This window comes from Nerophis ophidion, linkage group LG14, assembly GCF_033978795.1.
Source record: "Nerophis ophidion isolate RoL-2023_Sa linkage group LG14, RoL_Noph_v1.0, whole genome shotgun sequence".
NCBI classification, from domain to species: Eukaryota; Metazoa; Chordata; class Actinopteri; order Syngnathiformes; family Syngnathidae; genus Nerophis; species Nerophis ophidion.
The window spans coordinates 12,621,152-12,638,233 of NC_084624.1; the positions used below are offsets into that span (position 1 = coordinate 12,621,152).

At 36.9% G+C, this 17,082-nt stretch overlaps 1 protein-coding gene across 1 annotated transcript in view; it reads right to left on the reverse strand.

Annotated features, from left to right (window-relative positions):
- Positions 1 to 1,764: 1,764 nt before the first annotated feature.
- rpap2 (RNA polymerase II associated protein 2) overlaps positions 1,765 to 17,082 on the reverse strand; it is a 100,660-nt gene continuing 85,342 nt past the window's right edge. Inside the window, exons 14-15 of the transcript XR_009809535.1 lie at positions 12,519 to 12,593; positions 1,765 to 4,862 (exon numbers count right to left, since the gene is read on the reverse strand). The gene's annotated coding sequence lies outside the window, so the exon portion shown is untranslated. The remainder of the gene's footprint in view (positions 4,863 to 12,518; positions 12,594 to 17,082) is intronic.

Below are 17,082 nucleotides of genomic sequence, written 5' to 3' on the forward strand. Positions count from 1 at the left end.
TTTTCACCCTTGGGTGCTCCAAGATCAGTCTGGGTGTGAGGTGGTGGTTGTTCCATCTCATTCTGGGTCATGTTTTCATCCTTGGTGATTCAAGATCAGTCAGGGTGTAACGTGACTCCCACTTGGTGGTTGTTCCATCTCATTCTGGGTCGTGTTTTCAACCTTGGTGCTCCAAGATCAGTCAGGGTGTGGGGTGGTGGTTGTTCCATCTCATTCTGGGTCGTGTTTTCATCCTTGGTGCTCCAAGATCAGTCAGTGTGTGAGGTGGTGGTTGTTCCATCTCTTTCTGGGTCGTGTTTTCATCCTTGGTGCTCCAAGATCAGTCAGGGTTTGAGGTGGTGGTTGTATTATCTCATTCTGGATCGTATTTTCATCCTTGGTGCTCCAAGATCAGTCAGGGTGTGATGTGACTCCCACTTGGTGGTTGTACCATCTCATTCTGGGTCGTATTTCCATCCTTGATGCGCCAAGATCAGTCATAGTGTGATGTGACTCCCACTTGGTGGTTGTACCATCTCATTCTGGGTCTTATTTTCATCCTTGGTGCTCCAAGATCAGTCAGAGTGTGATTGGACTCCCACTTTGCCGTTGTTCCATCTCATTCTGGGTCGTATTTTCATCCTTGGTGCTCCAAGATCAGTCAGAGTTGGATGTGACTCCCACGTGGTGGTTGTACCATCTTATTCTGGGTCGTATTTTCATCTTTGGTGCTCCAAGATCAGTCAGAGTGTGATTGGACTCCCACTTGGTGGTTGTACCATCTCATTCTGGGTCGTATTTTCATCTTTGGTGCTCCAAGATCAGTCAGAGTGTGATGTGACTCCCACTTGGTGGTTGTACCATCTCATTCTGGGTTGTGTTTTCATCCTTGGTGCTCCAAGATCAGTCAGAGTGTGATTGGACTCCCACTTGGTGGTTGTACCATCTCATTCTGGGTCGTATTTTCATCTTTGGTGCTCCAAGATCAGTCAGAGTGTGATGTGACTCCCACTTGGTGGTTGTACCATCTCATTCTGGGTTGTGTTTTCATCCTTGGTGCTCCAAGATCAGTCAGCGTGTGACGTGGTGGTTGGTCCATCTCATTCTGGGTCGTGTTTTCATCCTTGGTGCTCCAAGATCAGTAAGAGTGTGACGTGGTGGTTGGTCCATCTCATTCTGGGTCGTGTTTTCACCCTTGGGGCTCCAAGCGTGAGAACAGAAGACAGGTTCGACGGTTGAGGATGATGGACAACGTACAGAACTTATTGACATGAAACCGGCAGGAGGAAATGGAACATGTCCTGCAAGAACCTTTTCCATCATGGTGCAAATCTAGTTCCAAATGCTGCAAGATAGAGGAACTCATTTGACAGTTTACACCATTTCAGTCACAATGAACTGTTTTGAGTCAAAACTATTTATTTGTAATGTTTTGAGTCATTTTCCAAGAAGCAGAAGGTCATCTTGTGACACACAAATATACATCTTCACACTTTTCTAAGAGGCAAAGTCACAATGGAGGAGTTGCCCTGTCTCACAACCTGAATACTTCTCTATCCTTGGTCGCCGGCTGGTTCTTCTTTGTTGTTCAATGGCTATTTTTTCTTTGTTGTCAGCTATTTATTGTTCGTTGTCAACTATTTCTTCTTTCTTGTCAGCTATTTTTTCTTTGTTGTCAGCTATTTCTTTTTTGTTGTCAGCTATTTCTTCTTTCTTATCAGCTTTTCATTCTTTCTTGTCAGCTTTTTCTTTTTTCTTGTTATAGATTTATTGTTTGTTGTCAGCTATTTATTCTTTTCAGCTATTTCTTTTTTTTTGTCAGCTATTTGTTCTTTGTTGTCAGCTATTTGTTCTTTGTTGTCAGCTATTTCTTCTCTTTTGTCAGCTATTTCTTCTTTCTTCTCAGCTATTTATTCTTTATTGTCAGCTATTTCTTCTTTCCTATCAGCTATTTCTTCTTTGTTGTCAGCTATTTATTCTTTTCAGCTATTTCTTCTTTGTTGTCAGCTATTTCTTCTTTTTTGTCAGCTATTTCTTCTTTCTTATCAGCTATTTATTCTTTATTGTCAGCTATTTCTTCTTTCTTGTCAGCTATTTCTTCTTTCTTATCAGCTATTTATTCTTTTCAGCTATTTCTTCTTTGTTGTCAGCTATTTCGTCTTTCTTGTCAGCTATTTATTCTTTGTTGTCAGGCATTTCTTCTTTGTTGCCGGCTATTTCTTCTTTTTTGTCAGCTATTTCTTCTTTCTTGTCAGCTATTTCTTTTTTGTTGTCAGGCATTTCTTCTTTGTTGTTGGCTACTTCTTCTTACTTGTTGGCTATTTCTTCTTTACTGTCAGCTATTGTTTGTTGTCAGCTATTTATTCTTTTCAGCTATTTCTTCTTTGTTGTCAACTATTTCTTCTTTGTTGTCAGCTATTTCTTCTTTCTTGTCAGCTATTTCTTCTTTGTCATTAGCTATTTCTTCTTTGTTATCAGCTATTTCTTCTTTCTTGCAGGCTATTTATTCTTTTTTGTCAGCTATCTCTTCTCTCTTGTCAGCTATTTCTTCTTTGTGGTCAGCTATTTCTTCTTTCTTGTTAGCTATTTCTTCTTTCTTGAAAGCTATTTATTCTTTGTTGTCAGCTATTTATTCTTTGTTGTCAGCTGTTACTTCTTTGTTGGCAGGCATTTCTTCTTTGTTGGCAGCCATTTCTTCTTTGTTGTTCGCTGGCTACTGTATTTCTTCTGCGCTGGTTAGTGGTGGCTATTTCTTCCTTGTGGGTGGTGGTTATTTCTTCTTTGTTGGCAGTGGCTTCTTCTTCTTAGTTGTTTCGAAGCTATTTCTTCTTTGTTGGTGGCAGCTATTTTTTTATCGTTGTTTGTCAGCTATTTCTTCTTCGTTGGTGGCTATTTCGGCTATTTTGGCTTAGTAGTTTGTTAACTATTTCTTCTACTTGTTCGGTGGCAGCTATTTTGAATTTTTTGTCCGGCGGTTATTTCTTCTTTGTTGGTGGCAGCTATTTCAATTGGCACCGGCTATTTCTTCTTCCTTGTCTGGAAATTATTGTTTTGGCAGCTATTTATTTTTCGTTGCAGACGGCTTTTTCTTCTTAGTTGTTGGTGGGGGCTACTTCTTTCTTGTTGGTGGTAGCTATTTTTTTATAGTTGTTTTGCGGCTATTTCTTCTTCGTTGGTGGCGGCTATTTCTGCTTTGTTGTTCGGCAACTATTCCTTCTTCCTTGTTCGGTGGTGGCTATTTCTTCTTTGTTGTTCACCGGCTCTTTCTTCTTCCTCGGTGGTGCCAATTTCTTCTTCGTTGGTGGCATCTATTACTTCTTCATTGTTTGGCGGCTATTCCTTTTTTGTTGCCGGTGAATTTGACAGTTTTGTTGTTCCGTGGCTATTCCCAGCAGACACAAGACATTGATACAATGTTGATTATACGTACATGTCCTTTAAAAGTGAATTTTAAACAGCGCTACAAAATAGTTGCATTTGTAAATTGACACAACGTTGATGTCTAACATTGGATCCACGTTGTTGGCTGGGAAATTACCAAATTTCAATGTTGAATCATCGTCAGAACCTGACATTGAATAACCGTCGTTAAAAAGCATGTTGTGTCAACGTTGTGTTTGTGTGGTAGATTATTGGTTGGGAAATGACAAAAATTCAATGTTAAATCCAATTCAGAACCCAACATTGATTAAACATTGGCAAAAAGCATGTTGCTTCAACGTTGTATTTGTGTTGTAGAATATTTCCTGGGAATTGACCAAATTTCAATGTCAAATCAACGTCAGAACACAGCATTGATTAGAGGTAGTCAAAAAGCATGTTGTTTCAGCGTTGTATTTGTGTTGTGGAATATTGTTTAGGAAATGACCAAATTTGTATGTCAAATCAATGTCAGAACCCAACATTGATTAAACGTCGTCAAAAAGCATGTTGTTTCAGCGTTGTGTTAGTGTTGTAGAATATTAGTTGGGAAATGACCAAATTTCAATGTCAAATCATTGTCAGAACCCAACATTGACTAAACGTAGTCAAACATGTTTCAATATTGTATTTTTGTTGTAGGATATTGGTTGGGAAATTACCAAATTTCAATGTCAAATCAACGTGTGAATCCAACATTGATTAAACATTGTCAAAAAGCATATTGTTTCAACGTTGCATTTGTGTTGTAGAATACTGGTTGGGAAATGACCAAATTTCAATGTCAAATTAACGTGTGAATCCAACATTGATTAAACGTAGTCAAAAAGCATATTGTTTTAACGTTGTGTTTGTGTTGTAGAATATTGGTTGGGAAATGACCAAAATTCAATGGTCAAATCAACATCAGAACCCAACATTGATTAAACGTTGGCAAAAAGCATGCTGTTACAACGTTGTATTTGTGTTGTAGAATATTGGTCAGGAAATGACTGAAATTCAATGTCAAATCAACGTCAGAACCCAGGATTAATTAAAAGTCGTCAAAAAGCATGTTCTTTCAACGTTTTGTTTGTGTTGTAGAATATTGGTTGGAAAATGACCAAATTTCAATGTCAAATCAATGTCAGAACCCAGCATTAATTAAACGTTGTTAAAAAGCATGTTTGAACCTTGTGTTTGTGTTGTAGAATATTGGTTGGGAAATGACCAAAATTCAGTGGTAAAATCAACATCAGAACCCAACATTGATTAAACGTCGTCAAAAAGCATGTTGTTTCAACATTATGTTTGAGTTGCTGAACATCAAGACCTAATTCAGTTCTCAATGTTGTGTCAATGTCTTTTTGTTCTTACTCGTCTTGCCGCTGTTTACTTTTCGTCGCATCTTTGTTGGCAGCTTTCTTGTTTTGTTGTCGTCGTCTTCTTGTGAATAAGAAGAACTCTGAAGGCATGGATCTGATCTACAGATAATGAGGATATAATAAAGATAAAATAATTGACTCATTGGAGATCCGGGTTACGAAGCGCACTGTCGGTTTTTGAGAGAATGAAAACATTTAAACCAAGGCTTAGAATATGCAGAAATACGGTAGGTGATGAAATCTGCGTCTATGCAGGACTAATGCCATGATTTTCTTGAATTTACGAGCCTGATTGTGCTTGTTGAACTCTCGACCTCGTCCTAAAGACAGGCAGAGAGACACACAATGAACAGGAAGCAGCGAGCCGCTTTCTTCACATCCAAACTCCGACGCCGCCTGGATGAGGTTGTTGGTGAGTTACAACCAGAAAAGGAGGCCGCTCGCAAACAAGGCGAGCTGCCGATCACACCGATGGATGATTTGTGGACGGCTTCAGGCATAAATCCAAGCATTCCGTTTTGCTGTTGAGTGCTTCTTCCGTTGTTCACACTTTCAAGGACCTGAGCTGACTTCAGCGCGGGAGCAGGTCTTTGAAAGGCTCACGTTAGAGCAGGCCTGGGCAGTTACAGTGGGGCAAATAAAGTATTTAAGTCAGCCACCGATTGTGCAAATTCTCCCACTTGAAATGATGACAGAGGTCTATAATTTTCATCTTAGGTACACTTCAACTGTGAGAGACAGAATGTGAAAAAAAATCCAGGAATTCACATTGTAGGAATTTTAAAGAATTTATTTGTAAATTATGGTCGACCATTCAAAGCTCTCACTGATGGAAGGAGGTTTTGGCTCAAAATCTCACGATACATGGCCCCATTCATTCTTTCCTTAACATGGATCAATCGTCCTGTCCCCTTAGCAGAAAAACAGCCCCAAAGCATGATGTTTCCACCCCCATGCTTCACAGTAGGTCTGGTGTTCTTGGGATGCAACTCAGTATTCTTCTTCCTCCAAACACCACGAGTTGAGTTTATACCAAAAAGTTCTATTTTCGTTTCATCTGACCACATGACATTCTCCCAATCCTCTGCTGTATCATCCATGTATCCTTTTTGGTGCAATTTAGGGATTTCAACATCTACAGTCCATCATATCATCAAAAGGTTCAGAGATTCTGGAGAAATCACTCCACGTAAGCGGCATGGCCGGAAACCAACATTGAATGATCGTGACCTTCGATCCCTCAGACGGCACTGTATCAAAAACCGACATCAATCTCTAAAAGATATCACCACATGGGCTCAGGAACACTTCAGAAAACCACTGTCACTAAATACAGTTTGTCGCTACATCTGTAAGTGCAAGTTAAAGCTCTACTATGCAGAGCGAAAGCCATTTATCAACAACATCCAGAAACGCCACCGGCTTCTCTGGGCCCGAGATCATCTACAATGGACTGATGAGAAGTGGAAAAGTGTTCTGTGGTCTGATGAGTCCACATTTCAAATTGTTTTTGGAAATATTCGACATCGTGCCATCCAGACTGTTATCGACGCATAGTTCAAAAGCCAGCATCTGTGATGGTATGGGGGTGCATTAGTGCCCAAGGCATGGGTAACTTACACATCTGTGAAGGCACCATTAATGCTGAAAGGTATATACAGGTTTTGGAACAACATAATCTGCCATCTAAGCGCTGTTTTTCAGCAAGACAATGCCAGGCCACATTCAGCACGTGTTACAACAGCGTGGTTACGTAGTAAAAGAGTGTGGGTACTTTCCTGGCCCGCCTGCAGTCCAGACCTGTCTCCCATGGAAAATGTGTGGCGCATTATGAAGCGTAAAATACGACAGCGGAGACCCCGGACTGTTGAACGACTGAAGCTCTACATAAAACAAGAATGGGAAAGAAATCCACTTTCAAAGCTTCAACAATTAGTTTCCTCAGTTCCCAAACGTTTATTGAGTGTTGTTAAAAGAAAAGGTGATGTAACACAGTGGTGAACATGCCCTTTCCCAACTACTTTGGCACGTGTTGCAGCCATGAAATTCTAAGTTAATTTTTTGAATAAAATAAAATAAAATAAAATAAAGTTTATGAGTTTGAACATGGGCTTCACGGTGGCAGAGGGGTTAGTGCGTCTGTCTCACAATACGAAGTTCCTGCAGTCCTGGGTTCAAATCCAGGCTCGGAATCTTCCTGTGTGGAGTTTGCATGTTCTCCCCGTGAATGCGTGGGTTCCCTCCGGGTACTCCGGCTTCCTCCCACTTCCAAAGACATGCACCTGGGGATAGGTTGATTGGCAACACTAAATTGGCCCTAGTGTGTGAATGTGAGTGTGAATGTTGTCTGTCTATCTGTGTTGGCCCTGTGATGAGGTGGCGACTTGTCCAGGGTGTACCCCGCCTTCCGCCCGATTGTAGCTGAGATAGGCGCCAGCGCCCCCCGCGACCCCAAAAAGGGAATAAGCGGTAGAAAATGGATGGATGGATGGAGTTTGAACATTAAATATGTTGTCTTTGTAGCATATTCAACTGAATATGGGTTGAAAAGGATTTGCAAATCATTGTATTCCGTTTATATTTACATCTAACACAATTTCCCCACTCATATGGAAACTGGGTTTGTATTTGGGAATGTCCGGCAGGCCAGATTGAAAAGTGTGAATTAGTGAATTATATTTATATAGCGCTTTTTCTCAAGTGACTCAAAGCGCTTTACATAGTGACACTCAATATCTAAGTTAAATTTAAACCAGTGTGGGTGGCACTGGGAGCAGGTGGGTAAAGTGTCTTGCCCAAGGACACAACGGCAGTAACTAGGATGGCACAAGCGGGAATCGAACCTGCAACCCTCAAGTTGCTGGCACGGCCACTCTACCAACCGAGCTATGCCGACCCAGTTTAACGGGTCGCATGCGGCCCCCAGGCCTTAATTTTCCCAGGTATGTGTTAGAGTTTGAGTCAGGTCGGGGGAAACTGTGGCAAAGACGAAGAAGAAGAAGACGACGTGTCTTGTGGTCAGCAGAGCCCAGTAGATCATATCACTTCCTATCTGCTGGCCGCTGTGAGAAAAAAGCCCTCCAACCCCAACAAGATGGTTGAGGAGAGAGAGGAGGGGTGGAGCTGGGGGGGTTGTCACGCTGTGGTTTGGGCGGCTGGAGCCAAAGGGACGTGTGAGGGGATGAGATAGCGATTTGTGGTTTGCGTGGAGGTGCAGCCCAAACGGACTCTTAAGGGTGCGGACTAAACAAAGACGTAAACCGAGGAAAGTCAGTTTGGAGACATAAATCTATTGCGTGTTGATTTAAATCAGTTTTATGTCTCAGGCTTCCTGTCAGCCAAGCCGTGCTGACCAGTTGTTTGACAACAACACATGATCGACATCCAAGACACTTTGTTTTCACCAAACTTGTAGAAATACGAAGCTAAACTACTGATGAACTACTTTATATTCTGTTTGTTTACATCATATCATGAATACACTGTATACATTTATACATATATATATATATATATATATATATATATATATATATATATATATACAAATATATATATATATATACAAACCCCGTTTCCGTATGAGTTGGAAATTGTGTTCGATGTAAATATAAACGGAATACAATGATTTGCAAATCATTTTCAACCCATATTCAGTTGAATGTACAACAAAGAGAACATATTTAATGTTCAAACTCATAAACTTTATTTTTTTTTGCAAATAATAACTAATTTAGAATTTCATGGCTGCAACACGTGCCAAAGTAGTTGGGAAAGGGCATGTTCACCACTGTGTTACATCACCTTTTCTTTTAACAACACTCAAAAAACTTTTAGGAACTGAGGAAACTAATTGTTGAAGCTTTGAAAGTGGAATTCTTTTCCATTCTTGCTTGATGTACAGCTTAAGTTGTTCAACAGTCCGGGGTCTTGTTGTCGTATTTTTCGCTTTATAATGCGCCACACATTTTCCATGGGAGACAGGTCTGGAAAGTACCTGCACTCTTTTACTACGAAACCACGCTGTTGTAACACGTGGCTTGGCATTGTCTTGCTGAAATAAGCAGGGGCGTCCATGACAACGTTGCTTGGATGACAACATACGTTGCTAAAAAACCTGTATGGACCATTCAGCATTAATGGTGCCTTCACAGATGTGTAAGTTACCCATGCCTTGGGCACTAATACACCCCCATACCATCACAGATGCTGGCTTTTGAACTTTGCGCCTATAACAATCCGGATGGTTATTTTCCTCTTTTTTCCGGAAGGACACCATGTCCCCAGTTTCCAAATATAATTTGAAACGTGGACTCGTCAGACCACAGAACACTTTTCCACTTTGCATCAGTCCATCTTAGATGAGCTCGGGCCCAGCGAAGCCAGCGGTGTTCCTGGGTGTTGTTGATAAATGGGTTTTGCTTTGCATAGCAGAGTTTTAACTTGCACTTACAGATGTAGCAACCAACTGTGGTTACTGACAGTGGTTTTATGAAGCGTTCCTGAGCCCATGTAGTGATATCCTTTACACACTGATGTCGGTTTTTGATGCAAAGGTCCGTAATATCATCGCTTTTTCATCATCAGCTGTTGTCAGTCCACTGATGGACGAAAGCCTCAGCATGTTTCTGCCATAGTGAAGATCTCTAGCTGCTCCCTACCATTGCACTCTTCCCCAATATTTGTCTATTTCATCTCGCCATCTCACTCTCGGTCTTCCTCTATTTCCGCTCCCATCCACGGGTCTCCATGATGTCATTAGGGAAGTCCATCTATTATCTGTTCTCCTACTGATAGGTCCAGCCCACTTCCACTTACTTAATTTGATAGTCCTCATATTGTCTTGGACTTTCGTTTGTTTTCTCAACCATTCATTTGTTTTTCTCTCTTTATATGTGATTCCGAGCATTTTTCTTTCCATGTCGTGTCGTGCTGTTGCTGTTTTCTTTTCCATTTTATTTGACAATGCCCAGGTTTCAGCTCCATATGTCATGGTTGGTAACACACATTGATTAAAGACCTTTCTTTTTAGGCTTAACGGTATTTCTCCTTTCATGACGTTGCTCAGTTTTCCAATCTGATTCTCCTCCCTATCTCCTGTTTTTGACTAATTTCTTTCAGGCTAAATCCCTGCCCCAGATATATATATTCATTAACTTCATCAATTTCATTTCCATTAACAGTCACAGGTCCATGAGGTACCATGGAATTTGCCATAACTTTTGTTTTCTTCATATTCATTTTCAATCCACAACATTTGCAAGGTCTTTAAGCCTATCTTCCACTTCACTGAGTTGCTCTCCCAAGACAATGTCATCTGCAAACCTCAAATGATTAAATTTGTCCCCGTTGATATCAACTCCTTTATCCTCCCACTCCAGAGAGCCAAATATGCCTTCCGAACAACGCTTACGTGCAGTGATTTCTCCATATTCTCTAAACCTTTTGATGATTTTACGGACCGTAGATGGTAAAATCCCTAAATTCCTTGCAATAGCTCATTGAGAAATGTTCTCAAACTGTTCGACAATTTGCTTAAAAATTAGTGAAACTCGCCCCATCCTTGTTTGTGAATTACTTAGCATTTCGTGGAAGTTGCTTTTATACCCAATCATGGCACCCACCTGTTCCCAATTAGCCTGCACACCTGTGGGATGTTCCCAATAAGTGTTTGATGAGCATTCCTCAACTTTATCAGTATTTTTTGCCACCTTTCCCAACTTCTTTGTCACGTGTTGCATGATTATTTGCAAATTAATTCTGAACATCAAATATGTTGTCTTTGTAGCATTTTCAACTGAATATGGGTTGAAAAGGATTTGCAAATCATTGTATACTGTTTATATTTACATCTAACACAATTTCCCAACTCATATGGAAACGGGGTTCGTAATTCCATTTTGACGGGAAATAAAGTACATTATGTAGCAGCGACTCTTCCGAACTGATTATTATTGTCATATTTGATGCAACGAGCGATTCCTTTTCGGGGGAGGCGGGGTCACTTTTGACCCTGTATTGAAATAAATTCTACAAAAGGGGAACTTTTACTTTGACTTGTGATTTCAAAACAAGATTCTCAGTAGCTGTTTGGTAAACCATGAGGAAATGGAATAAAATTGTACATCATGAGGTGATTATATACTTTGTATCAGGGGTGTCCAACTGCTTTTCATTGAGGGCCACATCGAAGCTATGGTGTGCCCCCCGGGGCCCGCTTGTCACAGTGAAGAATTATAACAATTAGAACGTATAATGGCCTCATTTCCTGGATTTGATGATGCACAAATACTTGCTTTTGAAATCATAAGTCATCATAAATACTGCATTTTATTCTAACAAACGATGTTTGGAATATATGTAAATAATACAGAGGTGACCCAACTAAAAAGTCAAAGATACAAATGCTAAAAACAGATATTATATTTCTTGATTGAGTTTTTGGATTGAGTTTAGTTTATTGGGGCGGCATAGCTCGGTTGGTAGGGCGGCCGTGCCAGCAACTTGAGGGTTGCAGGTTCGATTCCCGCTTCCGCCATCCTAGTCAATGCTGTTGTGTCCTTGGACAAGACACTTTACCCACCTGCTCCCAGTGCCACCCACACTGGTTTAAATGTAACTTAGATATTGGGTTTCACTATGTAAAGTGCTTTGAGTCACTAGAGAAAAGCGCTATATAAATATAATTCACTTCACTTATTTCTAACACACTTACAAAATAATACATCGCACGTCATTTCATATCATTTCTCTTTACATCACGTCCGAAAAGGAGAAGGAAAAGGAAAAAGAAAAAGTATATAAAAAGACAACATTTAGTGGTATAGGTCGGCGTTTTTCAACCACTGTGCCGCGGCGCGCTAGTGTGCCATAAGAACCAGCCTGCTGTATCTGATCTAATTTGACCTATTTGGGTTAAAAATATTTTTTGCAAACCAGTAATTATAATCCGCCGTTGTTGAGCGTCTGAACTGTCTGGAGGTCGGCAGATTTACCACGTTAGACTGTTTTATATCAGGAGGCGGCAGCCGGTAGCTAATCGCTTTGTAGATGCCGGGAAACGGCGGGAGGCAGTGTGCAGGTAAAAAGGTGTTGTGGAGAGGCGGAGAATGCGAGCGAGCGGCGAGGCGGTGCGTGCCGGGAGCGTCGCCGCAGGTGAGATCAGGTGCACCTGGACACAATCAATGTACCGTATTTCCTTGAATAGCCGCCGGGGCGCTAATGAATTTAAAACCTCTTCTTACTCCTGCGTTTATCAAAGGGATGCGGTAAAAGTAAGCATGCGCTAATTATTTTAAAACCTCTTCTCACTTTTGCACTTACCAAAGGCATGCAGTAAAAATTTGAGTGTGATGTAAGCTTGTACTTTAAATCCTACTGAATAGCTCTTAATCTTCTACCCTTTATGGGATTTCAAATTACCGGTATTGAAATCAGCATCCACCATTTTGAAAATGATGACAGGGGAAGTGTCACTCGTGACGTCACGAGTTTGACCAGGCAATTCAAGGCAGGCGCATACTATGTGCCCTGTGGCAATTCAAGGAAATACGCTATCTCCTCTCAATGTTGAAAAGGGGAGAAGGAGGTGAGATGGAGGGAGTAGGAGTTGGAGAGCCTGCAGCAGTGGATGAGAAGCGAAAGCGACAGAGAGCAAGACTCGGGGCGGCTGAAGAGCGAGACGGAGGAGTGAGCAACAGGAGCGACGATGGCGCAAAAGACTTTCTTGATTTGAGAAATAAACAAGAGTCAAACCTGAACAAGCATGTCCTTCCTTGGTGGTCCATGGAACCCGCACGACGGCAAGAGACTTTCACAGGTGTCTAATGCCTAAACCAAAAATAAACAAAAGGTGATGGCCCTTAAGAAAATGCATTGAAAAACAAGATGTTTTTAGGAAGGCTTTGCAGATGGAAACTAAAACTGAACTGGCTCTAAAGTCAAGAAAAACAGAATGCTGGACGACAGCAAAGACTTACTGTGGAGAAAAGACGGCGTTCACAAAGTACATCCGAACATGACATGGCAATCAACAATATCCCCACAAAGACGAATAAAAACAACTGAAATATTCTCGATTGCCAAAACAAAGCAGGTGCGGGGAAGAGCCGTCAAGGAAGACATGAAACCGCGACGGGAAAATACCAAATGAAGAGAAAAAAGCCACCAAAATAGGAGACAAGAACTAAAACATGACATACAGGAAAACGGCAAAAAAGTCCAAATAAGTCAGGGGGTGATGTGACAGGTGGTGACAGTACACCTACTTTGAATGTACATTTCACAGTAAAAAATCTAGGAACTGAGCTACCTTTTTTTTTTTTTCGAATCGTAAAAACAGTAGCACAAAAAACTACATTTTCAGGTAAAATTATTGCAAATTACAATATTTTTTTTTTTTAAAAACTGCTAATAAAAAGCATGAAAAAATTGTGTGATAATAGTATTCACTGTTAGAAAAGGCAAAATGATTGCAACTCACCATATATATTTTTTTAAATCTGCTAATAAAATGCATAAAAAAATTGTTTGATTGTAGTATTCACTGTAAAATTGCATTTTTTAAAATTCCCAGTAAAAAAAAACAGATGTAAATTTCACAGTAAAAATCTGGCAACCGAGCTACCTTTTTTTTTTTTTTTTTTTACCGTAAAAACAGCAGCACAAAAAAATACATTTTGAGGTAAAATTATTGCAACTTACCATATATATTTTTCAAAAAATCTGCTTATAAAATTCATTAAAAAATTGTGTGATAATAGTATTCACTGTAAAATCGCATTTTTAAAAATTCACAGTAAAAAAAAACAAATGTAAATTTCACATTAAAAATCTGGCAACTGAGCTACCTTTTTTTTTATTTTATTTTTTTTTAACCGAAACAAAACATCAGCACAAAAAACTACATTTTGAGGTAAAATTATTCCAATTTACCTTATATGTTTTTTAAAAATCTGCTAATAAAATGCATAAAAAAATTGTGTGAAAGTAGTATTCACTGTAAAATTGCATTTTTTTTAAAATTCACAGTAAAAAAAAACAAATGTAAATTTCACAGTAAAAATCTCGCAACTGAGGTACCTTTTTTTTTTTTTTTACCGTAAAAACAGCAGCACAAACAAATACATTTTGAGGTAAAATTATTGTAACTTACCATTTATATTTTTTTAAAATCTGCTAATAAAATGCATTAAAAAAAAGTGTGATAATAGTATTGACTGTTAGAAGCGGCAAAATTAGTGCAACTTACCATATATATATTTTTAAAAATCTGCTTATAAAATGCATAAAAAAATTGTGTGATAATAGTATTCACTGTAAAACTGCATTTTTTTTTAAATTCACTGTAAAAAAAACAAATGTAAATTTCAGAGTAAAAATCTGGCAACTTTTTTTTTTTTTTCAAACCGTAAAAACAAGAGCACAAAAAACTACATTTTGAGGTAAAATTATTGCAACTTACCATATATATTTTTAAAAAATCTGCTAATAAAATGCATTTAAAAAATTGTGTGATAATATTATTCACTGTAAAATTGAATTTTTTAAATATTCACAGTGAAAATTTTTTTTACATTTCACAGTAAAAATCTGGCAACTGAGCTACTTTTTTTTTTATTACCGTAAAAACAGCAGCACAAAAAACTACATTTTGAGGTAAAATTATTGCAACTTACCACATATATACTTTTAAAAATCTGCTTATAAAATGCATTAAAAAATTGTGTGATAATAGTATTCACTGTAAAACTGCATTTTTTTTTAAATTCACAGTAAAAAAAACAAATGTAAATTTCACAGTAAAAATCTGGCAACTTTTTTTTTTTTCAAACCGTAAAAACAGCAGCACAAAAAACTACATTTTGAGGTAAAATTATTGCAACTTACCATATATATTTTTTAAAAATCTGCTAATAAAATGCATTTAAAAAAATGTGTGATAATAGTATTCACTGTAAAATTGCATTTTTTTAAAATTCACAGTAAAAAAAAATATTTAAATTTCACAGTAAAAATCTGGCAACTGAGCTACTTTTTTTTTTATTACCGTAAAAACAGCAGAACAAAAAACTACATTTTGAGGTAAAATTATTGCAACTTACCACATATATTTTTTAAATATCTGCTAATAAAATGCATAAAAAATTGTGTGATAATAGTATTATTCACTGTTAGAAGCGCAACAATTATTGCAATTTACCAATTTTTTTTTTTTAATCTGCTAATAAAATGCATCAAAAGAATTGTATGATAATAGTAGTCACTGTAAAATCGCATTTTTTTAAATTCACAGTAAAAAAACAAATGAAAATTGCACAGTAAAAATCTGGCAACTGAGCTATTTTTTTTTTCCTACGGTAAAAACAGCAGCACAAAAAACTACATTTTGAGGTAAAATTATTGCAATTTACCAAATATATTTTTAAAAAATCTGCTAATAAAATGCATTAAAAAATTGTGTGCTAATAGTATTCACTGTAAAATTGCATTTTTTTTTAATTCACAGTGAAAAAACAAATGTAAATTTCACAGTAAAAATCTGGCAACTGAGCTACCTTTTTTTTTTTTTTTTTTTTTAACCGAAACAAAACATTAGCACAAAAAAGTACATTTTTAGGTAAAATTATTGCAATTTGCCATATATATTTTGAAAAAATATGCTAATAAAATGCATTAAAAAATTGTGTGATAATATTATTCACTGTAAAATCGCATTTTTAAAAATTCACAGTAAAAAAAACAAATGTAAATTTCACATTAAAAATCTGGCAACTGAGCTACCTTTTTTAAAAAAAAATTTTTTTTAACCGAAACAAAACATCAGCACAAAAAACTACATTTTGAGGTAAAATTATTGCAATTTACCTCATGTGTTTTTTAAAAATCTGCTAATAAAATGCATACAAAAATTGTGTGATAATAGTATTCACTGTAAAATTGCATTTTTTTAAAATTCACAGTAAAAAAAACAAATGTAAATTTCACAGTAAAAATCTGGCAACTGAGCTACATTTTTTTTTTTACCGTAAAAACAGCAGCACAAAAAACTAAATTTTGAGGTAAAATCATTGTAACTTACCATTTATATTTTTAAAAAATCTGCTAATAAAATGCATTCAAAATATGTGTGATAATAGTATTCACTGTTAGAAGCGGCAAAATTATTGCAACTTACCATATATATATATTTTTAAATCTGCTTATAAAATGCATAAAAAAATTGTGTGATAATAGTATTCACTGGAAAATTTCATTTTTTTTTAAATTCACTGTAAAAAAAACAAATGTAAATTTCACAGTAAAAATCTGGCAACATTTTTTTTTTTCAAACCGTAAAAACAGCAGCACAAAAAACTACATTTTGAGGTAAAATTATTGCAACTTACCATATATATATTTTTTAAATCTGCTAATAAAATGCATTTAAAAAATTGTGTGATAATAGCATTCACTGTAAAATTGCATTTTTTTAAAAATTCACAGTAAAAAAAATAATTTAAATTTCACAGTAAAAATCTGGCAACTGAGCTAATTTTTTTTTATTACCGTAAAAACAGCAGCACAAAAAACTACATTTTGAGGTAAAATTATTGCAACTTACCACATATATTTTTTAAATATCTGCTAATAAAATGCATAAAAAAATTGTGTGATAGTACTATTCACTGTTAGAAGCGCAACAATTATTGCAATTTACCAATTTTTTTTTTTAATCTGCTAATAAAATGCATCAAAAGAATTGTATGATAATAGTAGTCACTGTAAAATCGCATTTTTTAAAATTCACAGTAAAAAAAACAAATGAAAATTTCACAGTAAAAATCTGGCAACTGAGCTATTTTTTTTTCCTACGGTAAAAACAGCAGCACAAAAAACTACATTTTGAGGTAAAATTATTGCAATTTACCAAATATATTTTTAAAAAATCTGCTAATAAAATGCATTAAAAAATTGTGTGCTAATAGTATTCACTGTAAAATTGCATTTTTTTTTAATTCACGGTAAAAAAACAAATGTAAATTTCACAGTAAAAATCTGGCAACTGATCTACCTTTTTTTTTTGTAACCCTAAAAACAGCAGCACAAAAAACTACATTTTGAGGTAAAATTATTGCACTTTGCCATATATATTTTGAAAAAATATGCTAATAAAATGCATTAAAAAATTGTGTGATAATATTATTCACTGTAAAGTCGCATCTTTAAAAATTCACAGTAAAAAAAACAAATGTAAATTTCACATTAAAAATCTGGCAACTGAGCTACCTTTTTTTTAATTTTTTTTTTTTTTAACCGAAACAAAACATCAGCACAAAAA